This window comes from Vulpes lagopus, chromosome 6 (genome assembly GCF_018345385.1).
Source record: "Vulpes lagopus strain Blue_001 chromosome 6, ASM1834538v1, whole genome shotgun sequence".
Classification (NCBI taxonomy): domain Eukaryota; kingdom Metazoa; phylum Chordata; class Mammalia; order Carnivora; family Canidae; genus Vulpes; species Vulpes lagopus.
The window spans coordinates 14,334,305-14,349,379 of NC_054829.1; positions in this window are offsets into that span (position 1 = coordinate 14,334,305).

The following is a 15,075-nucleotide window of genomic DNA, read 5'->3' on the forward strand; positions in this document are numbered from 1 at the left end:
GACCTTCCAAATACCATCAAAAAAGCAGGAATAAACCATGCAGACAGGAATAAGGCTCCCATCCAAGCATTACAGAGCCTCTGTCACACTTGAACAAACTCAAAACACACATGCGTATATGGATATATCCTTTCTCTTTATTACTGGTAACCAGAGAGCTAGGGGTGTAAGTTTAGCATCACACAAACTCGAGTGTTGACAACTTATTTTTACAGGGCAGCCTTCAGAAATCCAACAGAGGTAAACCAAAGGAGGGGGAGAAATCATGCAGAGGTGAGGGCCCATAATTTAATTCTTGCTATTGGCACTCACTGTCTTTTCGAACTCACTCCTTCCCACCTCATTTTCCACTGTAAGTTTTTCTGATAAAAAGAGAAGTAAAAAACAGGACTGGATGTGAAGGCTGAAAGGGATACTGCAATTCTGTGTGTGTCTAAGGCAATGATCTCAGGGAGCACTTGGGAAGCAGCATGCTGTTGATTTCTTGGTGGTCCCATCTTTCTGATGAGAGAAGCAAATAGGCTGCATTGCAAATGGCCTAAAGCATGAACTTCCAGGCTTTCTGTTAAGAATAATTCAGTGAACGTAGTTTAGGATTTGCCTTGCCTATTACAACAAAGATAACCCATTGTGGCCTCCCATGGCAGCCCCGCACTGTGGAAAGTGCACTAAGCTTGGGATATAAAATCTGGACCGAGTCCTTGTTTTGCTCCTTATTGGCCATTGACTTAAAATCTGGGGACCTTTACTCTCCTGATCTGTAAAATAGAGGGAATAATAGACTCTTTCATGAAATCACTGGAATTCGAGGCAGCACTGCACAGGAAATCACTTTTAAGATGTCTGGTGCTTTCCAAATGCAGGTGGTGATTGTCACTATTTGTGGCTTGTTTCCTATCTCAGTTCCAACTCTGATAAGAAGACACTTAACAGCAACTTCAGCTGAAACTCTGCCAAAACCCCTTACCTTTTCTTTCTCTGAATTCAATGAGTTTTTTTTCCTACGTTATACTTAAAACATTCTAGAAACACGTGGGAGAGTATTCCAGAATGTAAGAATGGACAACTCTTCTAGGGAGGTGAGGTGGGGAGTGTGTTACTTCCCACACATTAGACAAAAATGTGTTTCTCCCAGTGGTTCTTAACCAGGGAGGATTTTGGCCTTCCTCATCCAGGACCCCTTTGGCAATGTTTGGAAACATTTTTGATGGACAAGGCTTAAGATGCTGCTAAACAGTCTATAACACATAGGATAGCACCTAATAACAAAGAATGGTCCAGTCCAAGATGTCAATAGTGCTGGGGTTTGACAAACTCCATTTTATTAAGAGGAGACATTTTCTGTCCTTAGGTTTCCTAGACGGATTTTGTCAGTTGACAAGCTTTGGGGTGGGGGGCAATGGCTACAACCACGGCTCCATTGCTTTTCCTACTTTCCTATCATCTTTGCTGTAACATGCTTAGTTTTTTTCAATGATATCCCGAATCAAGTGATACAATTTAAGTGCATTTTTCTCTCAACTATGCTTAAAAATATGAATGGTTAACAAGACAACACCCCTTTCAGACAACTACGTCTCTTGCAGTATCTTTAAAGAATTATTTTTGTAATCCTCATGTCTAAATGAGGAAGCCTTTAAAGTAAATATGCTCTCTGCCTTTATTTCTATTATTCATTATTATCATACTATGTTTGCCTGAGGTATCTTTTATATAATTCAGATAGAAATGTAATGCCTCTAGTAAGAATTATGAGATCCCTTATTGAATAGTTTTATTTCAGAAAATATGCCACCAACTTAGATTTAATAGTAATATCAATTAAAAGCGTTTTACTTTTTTGAAAGAATGTAAGCTTTGCAAAAAATTTGCAAAGTTACTCTTGCATGTCTTGTATTCAGATTTCCCACTTACTGTTAACATTTTAGAACATCTGTTTTGTCGATCTCTCTTTCTCTCCCTCATTCTCTCTAGATACACATACACACAAACACACACACGCACACAGATAATTTTTCTTCGGGGAGCATTGGAGAATAAATTACAGACATGGTGACCCATTAATCCTAAATACTTTCATGTATATTTCCTAAAAATGACACCACTTTATAACCACAGTATAGACCACAAATTCTGAAAATTAATATTGATACATTATAACTTTCTTATCTACAGACTTTATTTAAATTTTACCAATTGTCCCAACAATGTCCATAATAACAAAAGATCCAATTTGGAATTATGCATTGTATTTCGTTTTCATATCTCTTTGGCTTCCTTAAAACTAGAAGTGTTCCTTAGCCCTTTTTTGTCTTCCTGAGCTTCTCATTTTTTTGAATAAGGATTTTGTAGACTGTCCCTCAATTTAATATTGTCTTATATATCCTCATGATTATATTCAGATTTGCATTTTTCGCAAAAACATCACAGAAGTGATGCTGTATTCTTCTTAGGGCTCCCTATTATGTGACATAATCCCATTTTGTTCCTTTACAGGTGATGTTAACTTTCTCACTTGGTGAAGGTGGTATCTTCTAGGTCTCTCCATTACAAAGGAACTATTATTCACTTTATGTGTAATTAGTATTTTGAAGGGGGAGGAATATACTCTAAGACTGTATACTTTAAGATTGTTCTGTATTAAGAGTTTATTTACTAGTTTTAGCATTCATTGAAAGATTTCTGCTTGAATCAATGATTATTATGATAGATGCCAAAAGGTGTTTAATCTATTTATATTTATTAGTTAACTGTAGGAAAGAGCTTTCTCTTCTACTCATTTATATACTCATTTATTTATCTGTATCAGTAGGGACCACTTTATTTTATTTAATGCATTACATACAATTATTTTCATTTCTTATCTTTAATCTCAAAATAGATTGGCTATGAGAGCCTTCTCAAACTGACTTCTGTGTTCCTTTAACACCATTTTGTGATCCTTTCAATACTTTCTGGACTCATTTGTACTTTACCAAACCCGGCCCTGGAATCAGCCATTTCTCCAAGGAGAATAATATGTAGAAGCCATGCTCTGGGTACATAGTGTGCTTATGGCCACTGTGATGTCATTGCTTCTAGGTGCTAGCAGCAGACCTAGTAGAAAATTAATCTTTCTTTCTTTCTTTCTTTCTTTCTTTCTTTCTTTCTTTCTTTCTTTCTTTCTTTCTTTCTTTCTTTCTTCTTCTTTCTTTCTTTTTTTCTTCTTTCATCACCATGAGCAGTTCACACCAATACCTTCAATTTGTATCTAATCCCCCAAATCCCAAAAGATTCATTCTGGTTTCTTAATTTCCATATTTGTAATTCCCTTCTCTGATAGTTAAAACCTGTTTTCCATTAATTCTCAGTATTTTAAGAATATATCTATTTATTTTCTTTAGAGAAAAAGAGTGTGAGCAGAAGGAAGGGCAGAGGGAAGAGGGAGAGAATCTTCAAGCAGACTCCCACTGAACTCAGAGTCCAATGCGAGGCTTGATACAGGGTCTGATCCCAGGACCCTGAGATCATGACCTGAGCCAAAACCAAGAGTCAAACACTTAACAGACTGAGCCAACCAAGTGCCCCAACTCTCAGTATTTTTATTTATTTGCTCAATCTCCCTGTATGTATCCAAATCTCCCAACTATGCTAGCTGCTGCCTTAATAGGCTGGCTTTTCACTTGGCCCTCTACTTGCTCAGCGACAGTAAGTGTTTTTATTGTTCTTGATGTATCATTCCTTTTATATGAAATGTCCATAATGGGCAAATCTATAAAAACAGAGAATAGATTTGTGGTTGCAGGGTACTGGGGAGGGAGAGGAATGAGGCATGATGGCCAGTGAGTAGGGGTGATGAAAAAGTTCTGGAATCCACAACATTGTAGATGCACTAAAAACCATAGAATCATATACTTTTTAAAGGATGCATGTTCTGGTAAGTACACTGTATTTCAATTTTTAAAGATTTTATTTAGTTACTTGAGGTGGGAGGGCAGAGAGAATCTCAAGAATCTGCAATGAGCACAGAGTCCGACATGGGGCTCAATCTCAAGACCCTGAGATCATGACCTGAGCTAAAATCAAGATTTGGACACGTAGCTGACTGAGCCACCCAGGCGCTTCAGTACATTGTATTTCAATTTTGAGACTATTCTAATTAGTTTATACCTTAATTTACTCCTCTTTTCCCACTTTTTTCTTGAGTGTACTGGTTTTCCTTCCCAGTACCCCATAGAAACTACTATTGTCAGTGTCTTCTATGCCCTGTTGTTTCCTGCAGTTTTTTGTTTTGTTTTTTTTTTTGAGGAGGTGGAGGGTAGGTACTAACATTTTTTAAAATTTAAATTCAATTAATTAACATATAATGTATTATGGGTTTCAGAGGTAGAGGTTGGTGATTCATCAGTCTCATTTAACACCTCGTGCTCATTAAATCACGTGTTCTCCTTAATGCCCATCACCCAGTTACCCCATCCCCCTACCTGCTTCCCCTCCAGTGACCCTCAGTTTATTTCCTAAGATTAAGAGTCTCTTAGGGTTATCTCCCTCTCTGATTTTTGTCTTGTTTTGTTTTTTCCACCCGTATGTGGGAACAAAACAGAGGATCATAGGGCAAGAGAGGACAATAACTTTTAAGAAGGAATGAAGTTCTGATTTTAAGAGAGACTATAGATTCTCCTTCTCCTTAGAAAAGAAAGGACATGACCATGCTGAGAGTGCGGCCAGACTAGATGCATCATGTTGGTTAGCCCTGGCCTAAAAAATGTACCAATTTAAAAACATTCCCTGCCTAAAGAAGACCAAAAGACACAACAATTAAATGTAATATTTGACTTTACATTGGATTCTGGATCAAAATATCTATAAAGGATATTATGAGGACCATTGGTGGAATTTGAAAATGAACTATTGTTATAAGATAGTATTGTATCAATTCTAAAAATCATTAATTATCCTGTGGGTATATAAAAGAATGTTCCTAATCTTGGAAAATACACACCAAAGTATTTAGGAGTCAATGGGGATGACATGCATACCATATTCTGGAAGAGTTCAACAACAATAACAATATATATATAAAAATGTGAGTTTGAATCTCAGTTCTATCACTTGGGAAGTGGATGAAGTTGGAAAAATTCATCAACCTTTCTGTTCTTAATCTCTCCATTTGTAAATTAGAGATGTTAATAATTCCTTACTCTGTGGTTGTCTTGTGAATTAATGAAAATTTGTGTAAATACATGACATTGTACCAGATGCTGAGTTAGTGCTCAGTGAACATTTATCAAGTGCAAATATATGAATGCTATAGTCAGTACTCATGAATAATTGAAGTAATAACATCTATTTTTTTTGGACATTGCTGGGACACATTGTTATAGATAAAATTGTACATTCTCACTTCTTATTTGAAAGTTCCGGGGCCTATGGGTTATGTCCCCATCCCTAGACTAAAGGTGATGGCCAGTGAGGCTGGTGAAGTGCCTGCATTTGGAGTGGAAAGGGGGATTTGTTCTCTAAAAGAGTCAAAAAACCTGAGTGCACAAAGTGATAAATAGCCACCATAACTGTCAAAGCAATCTTTACAGAAAGTATTCCCATTGACACATAAGAGAACATCCTAGAGGGAAGAAAGGATTTACCCACAGTCACATGCTTACTAAGTAATAGAGTGAGGTTGAAATCTTGCTGGGAATACTTTCACATGCCGTCCTACAGATGGTTGTACTGTTTTGGAATGATTAATATTATCTATAATTTTAGCTTTTGTTATCTTTTATGGTAAGAAATATTGCCAATTTACTATCTGCTGAGCTAAGGGCCTCTGTGCTTAGAGCAAAACCCCTTATTCTAGAGTCCTGTGATTTCAGGGTAGCCATTTTTTTTGGCATTGTTCAACAACATTGTATTGAAACCTTCTATATGCTGAATTAAATATGAATGAGCGTTACATAAATATGAAGACAGAGTGCATTGTTTTAAATGGTACCCATTAGCTTTGCACTTTTGTGGATGCCTGGGCTACAGACTGCATGGGATTGTGTGGTCAAAGTGAAATATGTATATTCCCTCCTCTGTGGGTTGTGAATGCTGTTCTCATCGTCACCTGGGACATTCGTTTGGCCCTGCTGTTTTCAAATGGACCTCCTGGACAAATTCCTTGATGTTTCCTTATCAGAAATAAGATGTTTATTAGGTGCTAGTTGCTATTTAGGTGACAATGATAAGTGCTATATAGTGTCTACTTTGATGGTAATGTATAGTCTACTTAGACTAATTATTATCCTATGTCATTGCAGTGAGACTTTGGTTTTTGGCTGTCCTGGACATGTCTCTCTCTCCTAGTGCATTTCATTTCTTTCCTTGAGGCATTTCCTGGACAGCATTTGTTTTTCTTGTCATCTAGCATGGAGTGTGGCATGATGTCCTAACTTTACTTTCAGTTGGTTTAAATATGAAAGTCTCTTGGTCGCCAACATATTCATGCATCCATGCACCCATAGTCTGTCCATCCATCCATCCATCCATTCATCCATTCATCCATCCATCCATCCATCCATCCATCCATTAATACAGCCATCTGTCATTTTCATGTTTGGCATCTATTTATTGAGACTTTACAAAATGCCCTGTTTTACCATTTATGGTGAAAGCTAGAAAAAGGACTAATGCATATCTCACTGTGTAATATCATAGATTAGTGCTTCTTAACTGGGGACAACTTTGCATGCCCTCCACCCTCCCACAGGGAACATCTGGAAACGTCTGGAGACATTTGATTGTCATGACCAAGACACTGCTCCTGGCATGCAGTGTGTGAGGCCAGGGATGCTGCTAACAATCCTACAACGTGCAGGACAGCCCCAACAACAGAATTGTCTGGTCTTAAATGTCAATAGTATGGGGGTTGAGAAATCCTGATGTGGATTCTTACAACTCCTAGAATTGGACATAGTCCTATGTTGAATCTCAAAAAATCATCCTACTTCTCTCCAGAAACAGATAATACAGAATCAGAAATACTCCGTACTTGGAAGCTATGAAATTCTGGTTATTTTAGTTTCCTCTCAGAGCCTCTCTGAGACACAGAGGACATTCCTGTTTTACTGATGAGCAACTCCGGCTGGAAGAGGTTAAGTAACTGTCAGAAAAAGTGTTCACTTTTCCTCTTTCATGAAGTATAGCAAAGAGGTTATTGAGTTTTTACTGAAAGGCTTACTCTGGGCTGCTGGGTGTCATCACTAGCATTTTTGGAGGAAATTCAAGTCCTCTCTCTATAGAGCTGTCAAGTGATGACTCGTCCTTAAAGGTGGGCCAAAAGTTCTCCTATAGTTTTTCAATTATGTGAGAACAACAGTTAAGGAGTTATTGATCTCCAGGGTATGTGCTGGCACAGGGATATAGGCATTAGCCAAGAAATAAGACAACTGTGGTCACTTGGTCATTTTTCCCACTTCCGTGAGGCTTTGTACAAATCCGACTGCTTTTGCGTGTCTGCACCATGCAACTTTTTTTGGTTGTTCTCATCAGGCTCCACGCTCTTCTTTCCTCCTGGTCTCCTGGGCACTTAGATTACTTGCTCACCCTTTGCTAACTATGCTTATTTATATATTATGTTGCTTTGTAAGGGTGTTTTTGTCATTTTGTTTGTGCTCATTTTGTATTTGCAGACTGATTGTAAGCTTCTTTCTGAGCATGAAGCTAAAAAATGCTGTCGACCACCAAATAGTCTGTTGCAAAAGAAACTCTTCTTCCACTCCATACCTCCACTTACTCCATACATGTTTCCTTGAAAGGAGAGCATTTGTTTCATAAACCTTTCATAAATCGAAATGGTGTGAAGAAGCAGCTACCCTGAACTTATATGGGAAAATTTTTGAGCATTCCCAGACACCTCCCTCCCCCCAACAAATAACTTCTCTTAAGCTTTCCTGATATTTTGGGACAATCTTGCTAATGGATGCACAAACTAAATGGAGCTAGAGCGCAGATGCTCACAGGCAGTTCAAAGCTCCGATGGCTTGAGGCTGAGATGCTGGAAATAGTTCCCAGGGAAGGAGCTTAGGGACGCCACTTTTGATGGTTGAGGTGTTAATGGTGTCCATCCTGACTCTGCTTGCTGCAGAACAAATGCTAAATGCTATTTTCACTTTTTTTTTTTTGTAAAAGAAAAAAATCATCTTTGGATTTCTTCTGGTTAGTGAAAACAGATACTCAGTAGGTCTTTCATAAAAGTCAAGTGGCCTTCACAAATTTTCAAAAAGTGGGGATACCCGTATATCCCAAGATCATTTAGCAGGTATTTAGTGTGTACCATGTATTGTGCAAAGGGGATATAAAAATGAAACTATTAGACACGACAAAATAAAAGATACTGAAAGATACAGGTAAAGGACATATACAAGTAAATCATGTGGCACAGTGCTTGGCACTCAGCCACATGTGCTCGAAGAACGTAAGAGATTATTATTACTATTTCCTCCAACACAGAGAAGCGCTGTGAACATGGTCAGTGTTTTATACCTGTTTGTTGTATTGATTGAAGGCATATACACCGGGACCCAACACGTGTGACAAGATGCTGACAAGTATATTTGTAGCCCTCAGCAAAAACTTTGGGTGAGTAGACCTCTTTACAGATGCATCATCTACCAGCTGAGTTTGCTCTGGGACTATCTGACAAGGAAATACATTTTTACAAGTGAAGTGAACCACTGGGGTCAGCACGGTGAGGAGGAGTCAGATTCAAACATACTTCTCAGCTCTCAGTGTAAATGGCATTTGATTTCTTGGGAAATCTGGCTGCTCTTTGCCAGGTTCAGATTCCACTGCAGGGTTCTAGAAAGCAAGATTTACTGTGTATTTTATCAGAGAACACCCTTGTAATAATAATAGCTCTAGTTATATAAAGAGGGGTCAGGGAAGCCCAGTCAACAAGACTAAAACGTCAAAACACATAGTGAAAGCAATAAATTGTTAAATTTGGAAGAAAAAAATATTTTATGTAGACATCCCACTTGAGATGTGTTTACTGAAGGGTTTATCATGCTAAGGGTTGAAGGAGGACAAAGCAGGAGGTCCTAGCTCCCCCTGAATAAAGGATCCCTGTGGTATCATCACTCCATGCTGGACGTCAGGGGCCCTTCCTTGGCAAGAAGGATGCCAGTGGCCAAGATGACACACTGCCGTGAAAGGTCTGCATACCCTGTGAATGGAGATAAGTCTTGGCATAATCCAAATTACTGAATGCATGTTCAAGTCACATGATACACTCTTTGTGAAAATGCTATGACTCCTGAATTTATATTATTGGGTTTGAGCTATTTTCTCTGTTTTAGACTCATCTTTCTTTCTTTTTTTTTTTTTAATTTATTTTTTATCTTTTAGAGGGAGGAGGGTCAGTGGAAGAGGGAGAGGAGAGAATCTAAAGCAGGCTCCCTGACTCACAGGGGCTACATCTCATGACCCTGAGATCGTGACCTGAGCTAAAACCAAGAGTTGATGCTTAGCTGACTGAGTCACCCAGGGGCCCCTAGACTTATCTTTCCAGTCTTGGCTCAGCCTGACACATCGAACATGTCCCCAAACAAGCCCTTCCACCCCAATTTTGCTTCCCTTCAGTTTTTACATTAACTATTCAAAGCTTTGGCAGTCTTCCTTGTCAGAAGGCTATATTCTTTCTTCCATCACTAAGCACATCCCTTATTGGTTCCTATGCTAGTTCCTTGGTTTATCCATAGCAGCTGGCACTTGGTAGCTTCTCACTTGCTACTTGTTGAGTAAGTAAGTAGATGAATTCAATTTGTTACCAGATATTTCCAATTCTATATCACAAGATCTCTTTCACTCCATTGCTTCTTTTGAGTTCTTAACTGCTGCTGTATTTTTTGAAGACATCGTATCCCATGTTGATTATCACGACAATCTCCTAGCTGGTCTTCCTGTCACTTCTAGTGTCTCCTTCCTTCTGCCTGTCATGCCCTCTCTTAGTTGTCCTCCAAAACTGTGTGCCCTTGCCCCTTCATTGCTCAAAGACTCCAATGGCTGCCTGTTGCCTAGAGGATGCTGTTAGAGCTCTCACTATGCATACAGAGCCCAGCCCGCATGTATGTGAGGTATGACCAGCATAGGCTACAAGTCCTGGCTCTCTAGTTCTGTTCCCTCATCCCAGAAATCCCTGTACATCAGCTCCATTGGGATTCTGCACCATATGTAGCTCCATTTCAGGCTACCTCATACCTCATGACTGGCAAATACTTCAATCTATATTTAAATTTTTTTCCCTCTTTGTCTTCATTTGTCAAATTCCCAGTCATGCTTTAAGACCCAACTCAAATGTTATCCTCTTCTTAATCAGCTAGTAGACCAGCTATTCTTTCCTTTGGCTTACTACAAAATTTTGTTTGCATGTCTGTGAAACCACTATTTATTTCAATTAATTTTTTCACAGTACATTAACTTGAATGCTCATGGCTCTATTATTTACCAAACTGTTTGGCCTTAGACAAACTACTTAACTTCTCTGTCTCTCAGGTTCTGTATAATGAGGGTAATAGTAGTAAGTGTCTCATAAGATACTGTGTGGTTTAAATGTGTTCCAGAAAGGTATCATTCCTACAGCAATGCTAGATGTTTAATAAATGTTAGCTATCACTTTTGTTTATTTAATCATCACAGCAACCTTATAAGTAGGCATTGTTACTATTTTATAGATGCAGAAACTAAGGTCCAGAGAAGTTGAAGGGATTGATCAAAGGTATAATAACTGGTAAGTGGAAGAGCCAAGGTCTGAAGCTGAGTCTGTTGACCCTGGAGACCTGAGCTTCCACCAGCACGTAGAGTTGCAGTTGCACAGGTAGTACACTGTAGTTGGAGGAGACCTCTCTGTTTCAATGTCTGCCTTTGCTAGCGTGGACACTGAGGCAGTGCTCGTTTGTGTAATGTCACTCTCTAGCATGACATCTGTCATGCTAGAGATACACAATGAGTGAATGAGTCAGCTCATGACTATGCATTTTAGCATTGGGACTGGGATCAAAGGTTCATGCTGGAAACGCATTGCCATCAGGAGTATAGTTGAATTGTTTGGTTCTATTGTGCACATCCCAAGTGAGAGCTGGATCACATGAGAACAAGGCAGGAGGGTGAAGTGATGAGTGAGTTGTGAACCTGTTTTCTCTTTCTACTATTTTCCTTGTGGCTGTTTCAGAAGCGGCAATGGGGAATTGTATATTGTACAATCCCAATGAGGAACTGTATGTTGTACAAAAATTTATCAAATGATCTTCAGTTCATAATTAAAGTGTAAGAAATGTCACATTATTTATTCCTCAAAATAATTTTTATTCTGCTCTTGGCCCTTTATTACCTAACTGGTGGGAAACTCAACCTGAGTTATGATAGGGATTCTCTTTTCTTCCCTATAGGACTGGTTATAATCTCAGGCTTATCAAATGTTGAGAACTGGGGGACCAGTGGGTCCTTGGTCTAGGTTGCTTGTCATGTTTGCCCCTGCTTCTTATCTTTCTGGCTACTGTTGAGAGTGAGGCCCATGCAGAGATACCTGCTGTACACATTTTCCTAAATGTTTTCCCCCATCTGTCCCAGCCCTTGCAAGCATTCCAGCATGTCTTCCGTGAGGGCTATGGCTACATGGGCAAGAAAGGCCTGACTTTCTGCTGTCATGAGAATCCTCATCCCCAGTCCTATGTTCTGATGCTCCAACCTTTCCATTTGTTTGGAAGCTTCTCCCACTTGTATCAAACCATGTTCTTTCTCCATACCCTCTGAGAGCTGCCTCAGAATGGCTTAGCACAATCCTCCTCTGGTGGGTTCCAGAAACTATGGGCCTCCCCTTTTTCAGAGGCAGCAAAAAGAGATGCCAACACTAGTCAGGTCATTTACAACAGACTTATTGATACAGGTGCATGTGTTGCCATGGGCGGGGCATATAGCAGCCGGTCACAGTCTGAGGCGAGGGAAGGGATGGAAATGGGGGAGAGAAATCTATCCCAGGGAATCTCTGAATGAATCTCTGAATTTTCCTGTCTCTCTGGGTCTTCGGCAACCTCTCAGTTTCTCATTCTCACATGATTATCTTCCTCATTTTGCAGACCTCAGGTGTGAGAGTTTTTAGACTCTTGTGCCAAACCAAGCCTGACTCCTATTGCCTCACCTCCAAAGAGCTTATTGAAAAGCATAAATCATTTTTGGTCTGCATGTTACCTTTGAGTTTTCTTTTGAAACCTCCTGTGTAATTTTGCAGACTTCACCTGAGCAAAGGGAGCCTCTGGCATTTCTTACTTGGCAGCTTCCTTGTCGTTATTTCTGTATTGGAATACAGCAAATAATTTAATTTTATCTCTTTCTGTGCATTGCTTTCAAGTTTTCTGCCAAAGGCGCATGTTGCTTTAGGTGAATTTTGTAGGACTTAGCAGACCTGTTCATTTTTCATTTTATTCACCTCAGACACTAGGCGGTATAAACACTCTTGTTAATATTTGGTACTTAAATAATGAGGCTATGGCTGTACCTATTAGCCTAATTTTTCTAATTTTATCCTTTATAAAGATGATGGATGATATTAATGGGCGCTTTTGCTCTTGATGGGTGGAAACACCTTCATTATTCACCAAAGTTTTCATGTTGAGAGCAAGGTTTCTTTTTTATATTATTTCTGGCTGTTAGGGATCTTATACAAGCAAAATTTCCTTAGAGAAAACCTCAAAGAAAAATGTCTTTTAAAAATAAAAGTCTTAGAGAAAATGGAGGAAGAAGCTACCTGACTCAGTCCAGTCCACTTCTCAGACTTTCAGATCTGTTTTCAAAATGCTTGTAGACTCCAGGCTGAGCCTGTGGTTAAACATAAAATCTTTAATAAGGACCAAAGCTTCAAGGTTGCTGAGGTTAGTTGCTTTGGTGCTTGGAGGATGCTGACTACACCAATAATGACATCTCACCTAATGAAACTGTCAATGAGAAGGCAGCCCTCTGAGTACAGCCTGAATAATCAGTGAGAGTGTGTGACACGGACCCCACTTTCACTGTGTCATTTATGGTTGGCCACGTGGTATGAACCACCTTCGGAGGCACTCTGCGTGCTACTCTAGGAGCTGCCTAGCTGGAATCATCCCTGATGAGCAGTCTCAGTTTTTGAACATAAATTAAGTGCCAGACACTAAGCTAGCACTTGATGGACGCTAAATGGTTGAAATGACTTAATACTGTTTTAAGTGTGTAAGATAGTGCCTGGCACATAATCAGTGTTCTGGGAATGGGGCTGTTATTATCATTCTTGTTTGTCATAAATTCTCATACAGTATTGAAAGATCAGCTTTATGATTCCCTCTTATGCTGATAAGAAACCCGAGGTTTAGGTTAAAAACTTGATGCAGTGAAAAAACAAAAGATGGGGAGTGATGGCAATGAGACTCAGTGCCAGCTTGAAAGGAGAGGTGATTGGAGCGGTGAAATAAATAATATAGTATTAGATTTAGCCCAGAGTGCAAAATAAATATTTGTGAGTTTAAACTGATTTAAATAAATGATTGAATAAGTAAATAAATGGGAGACAAGAGACAAATCTGTACAGAAGAATTCTAATTAATTTGTATAGACACTCTCCCTACAGGAAGTGCAGCTAAAACTTCCCTCTCCCACACTACCTGTGGACTGTGCTTGATGACTGCTTTCCCAACAGTAGGAGTATGGACAGTGCGGGGAAGTTAACAGTAGGGCAGAGAAACCTGAGGAGCACAGAGTGCAGTCTCAGCCAGGAGATCAAGGTTTGAACATCGTCACTGATTAGTCATGTTGGTGTCATGCATCCTTGGTATGATCTGATGAGAATGGCACTTCACTCCTGTGGTCATCTACCTCAAAACCTATGATTCTAGTTATAATCATAAGAAGAATATCAACTCATGCTCAAGTGAAGAGACATTCTGTAAGATACCTGACATTATTCCTCTAAACTGTCAAGGTCATCAAATACAAGGAAAATCTGAAAAACTGTCACAGTCAGTGGAGGCTAACACCACATGACTGAAGTATCCTAGATGGAATCCAGGAACAAAAAAAGCACATCAGGAAAAAAAGACAAACAAACAAACAGTAAAACCTAGGTAAAATATGGAGTTTATTTAATAGTAATATACTTGTGTTGACTCCTGAGTTGTAGCAAAGCTAATGTACTCTTGACTCATGATTTGGTCGAAGGTAATGTAAGGGATTATCCATAAGGAAAATTGTAAATGGAATGTATGGTAACTCTTTGTATGATCTTTGCAACTTTTCCATAAATCCAAATTTTTTCTTTTTTTTTTTTTTTAAATTTTATTTATTTATGATAGGCACACAGTGAGAGAGAGAGAAGCAGAGACACAGGCAGAGGGAGAAGCAGGCTCCATGCACCGGGAGCCCGACGTGGGATTCGATCCCAGGTCTCCAGGATCGCGCCCTGGGCCAAAGGCAGGCGCTAAACCGCTGCGCCACCCAGGGATCCCCCAAATTTTTTCTGAAATAAAAATATATAAGTGTCTGCCTTCCGCTCAGGTCATGATCCCAGGGTCCTGGGATGGAGCCTAGTGTCAGGCACTATGCTCAGCAGGGAGCCTGCTTCTCTCTCTCCCTCTGTTCCCTCTCTGCCCTCTACTCATGCTCTCTCTCTTAAATAAATAAATAAAATCTAAAAATACATGATAAGCAAAATATGATATATCTTGTTATATGTAGGAGCATGTATAGCACCTTATGTATATATATAAAACAAAGTAGGGTAAGATCGCAGAGTTAGAGTCAAAATTGATAAGGATCTTACAGAGCAATTAAAAAAACGGTTGGGTTTTTCTGTTCCACTGGCCAAAAATTATTTGTATCTCTATCTGCAAAACTCTCCAAGGTAACTTCTGGCCCTGTGGAGTTGTAAAGTAACCCAGTTGATAGAAATGAGTTTCAGACTGCACAGAGCAATGGCGAGTGATCTCTTGTTTATTTCCAAGTCTGGGATATTTTTGCTGAGAGTCTCACTTCTATCAATGGTGATCATATATGATCATTGAAGAGTATTCTTGATCACACAGAGAGGCTGCTGTC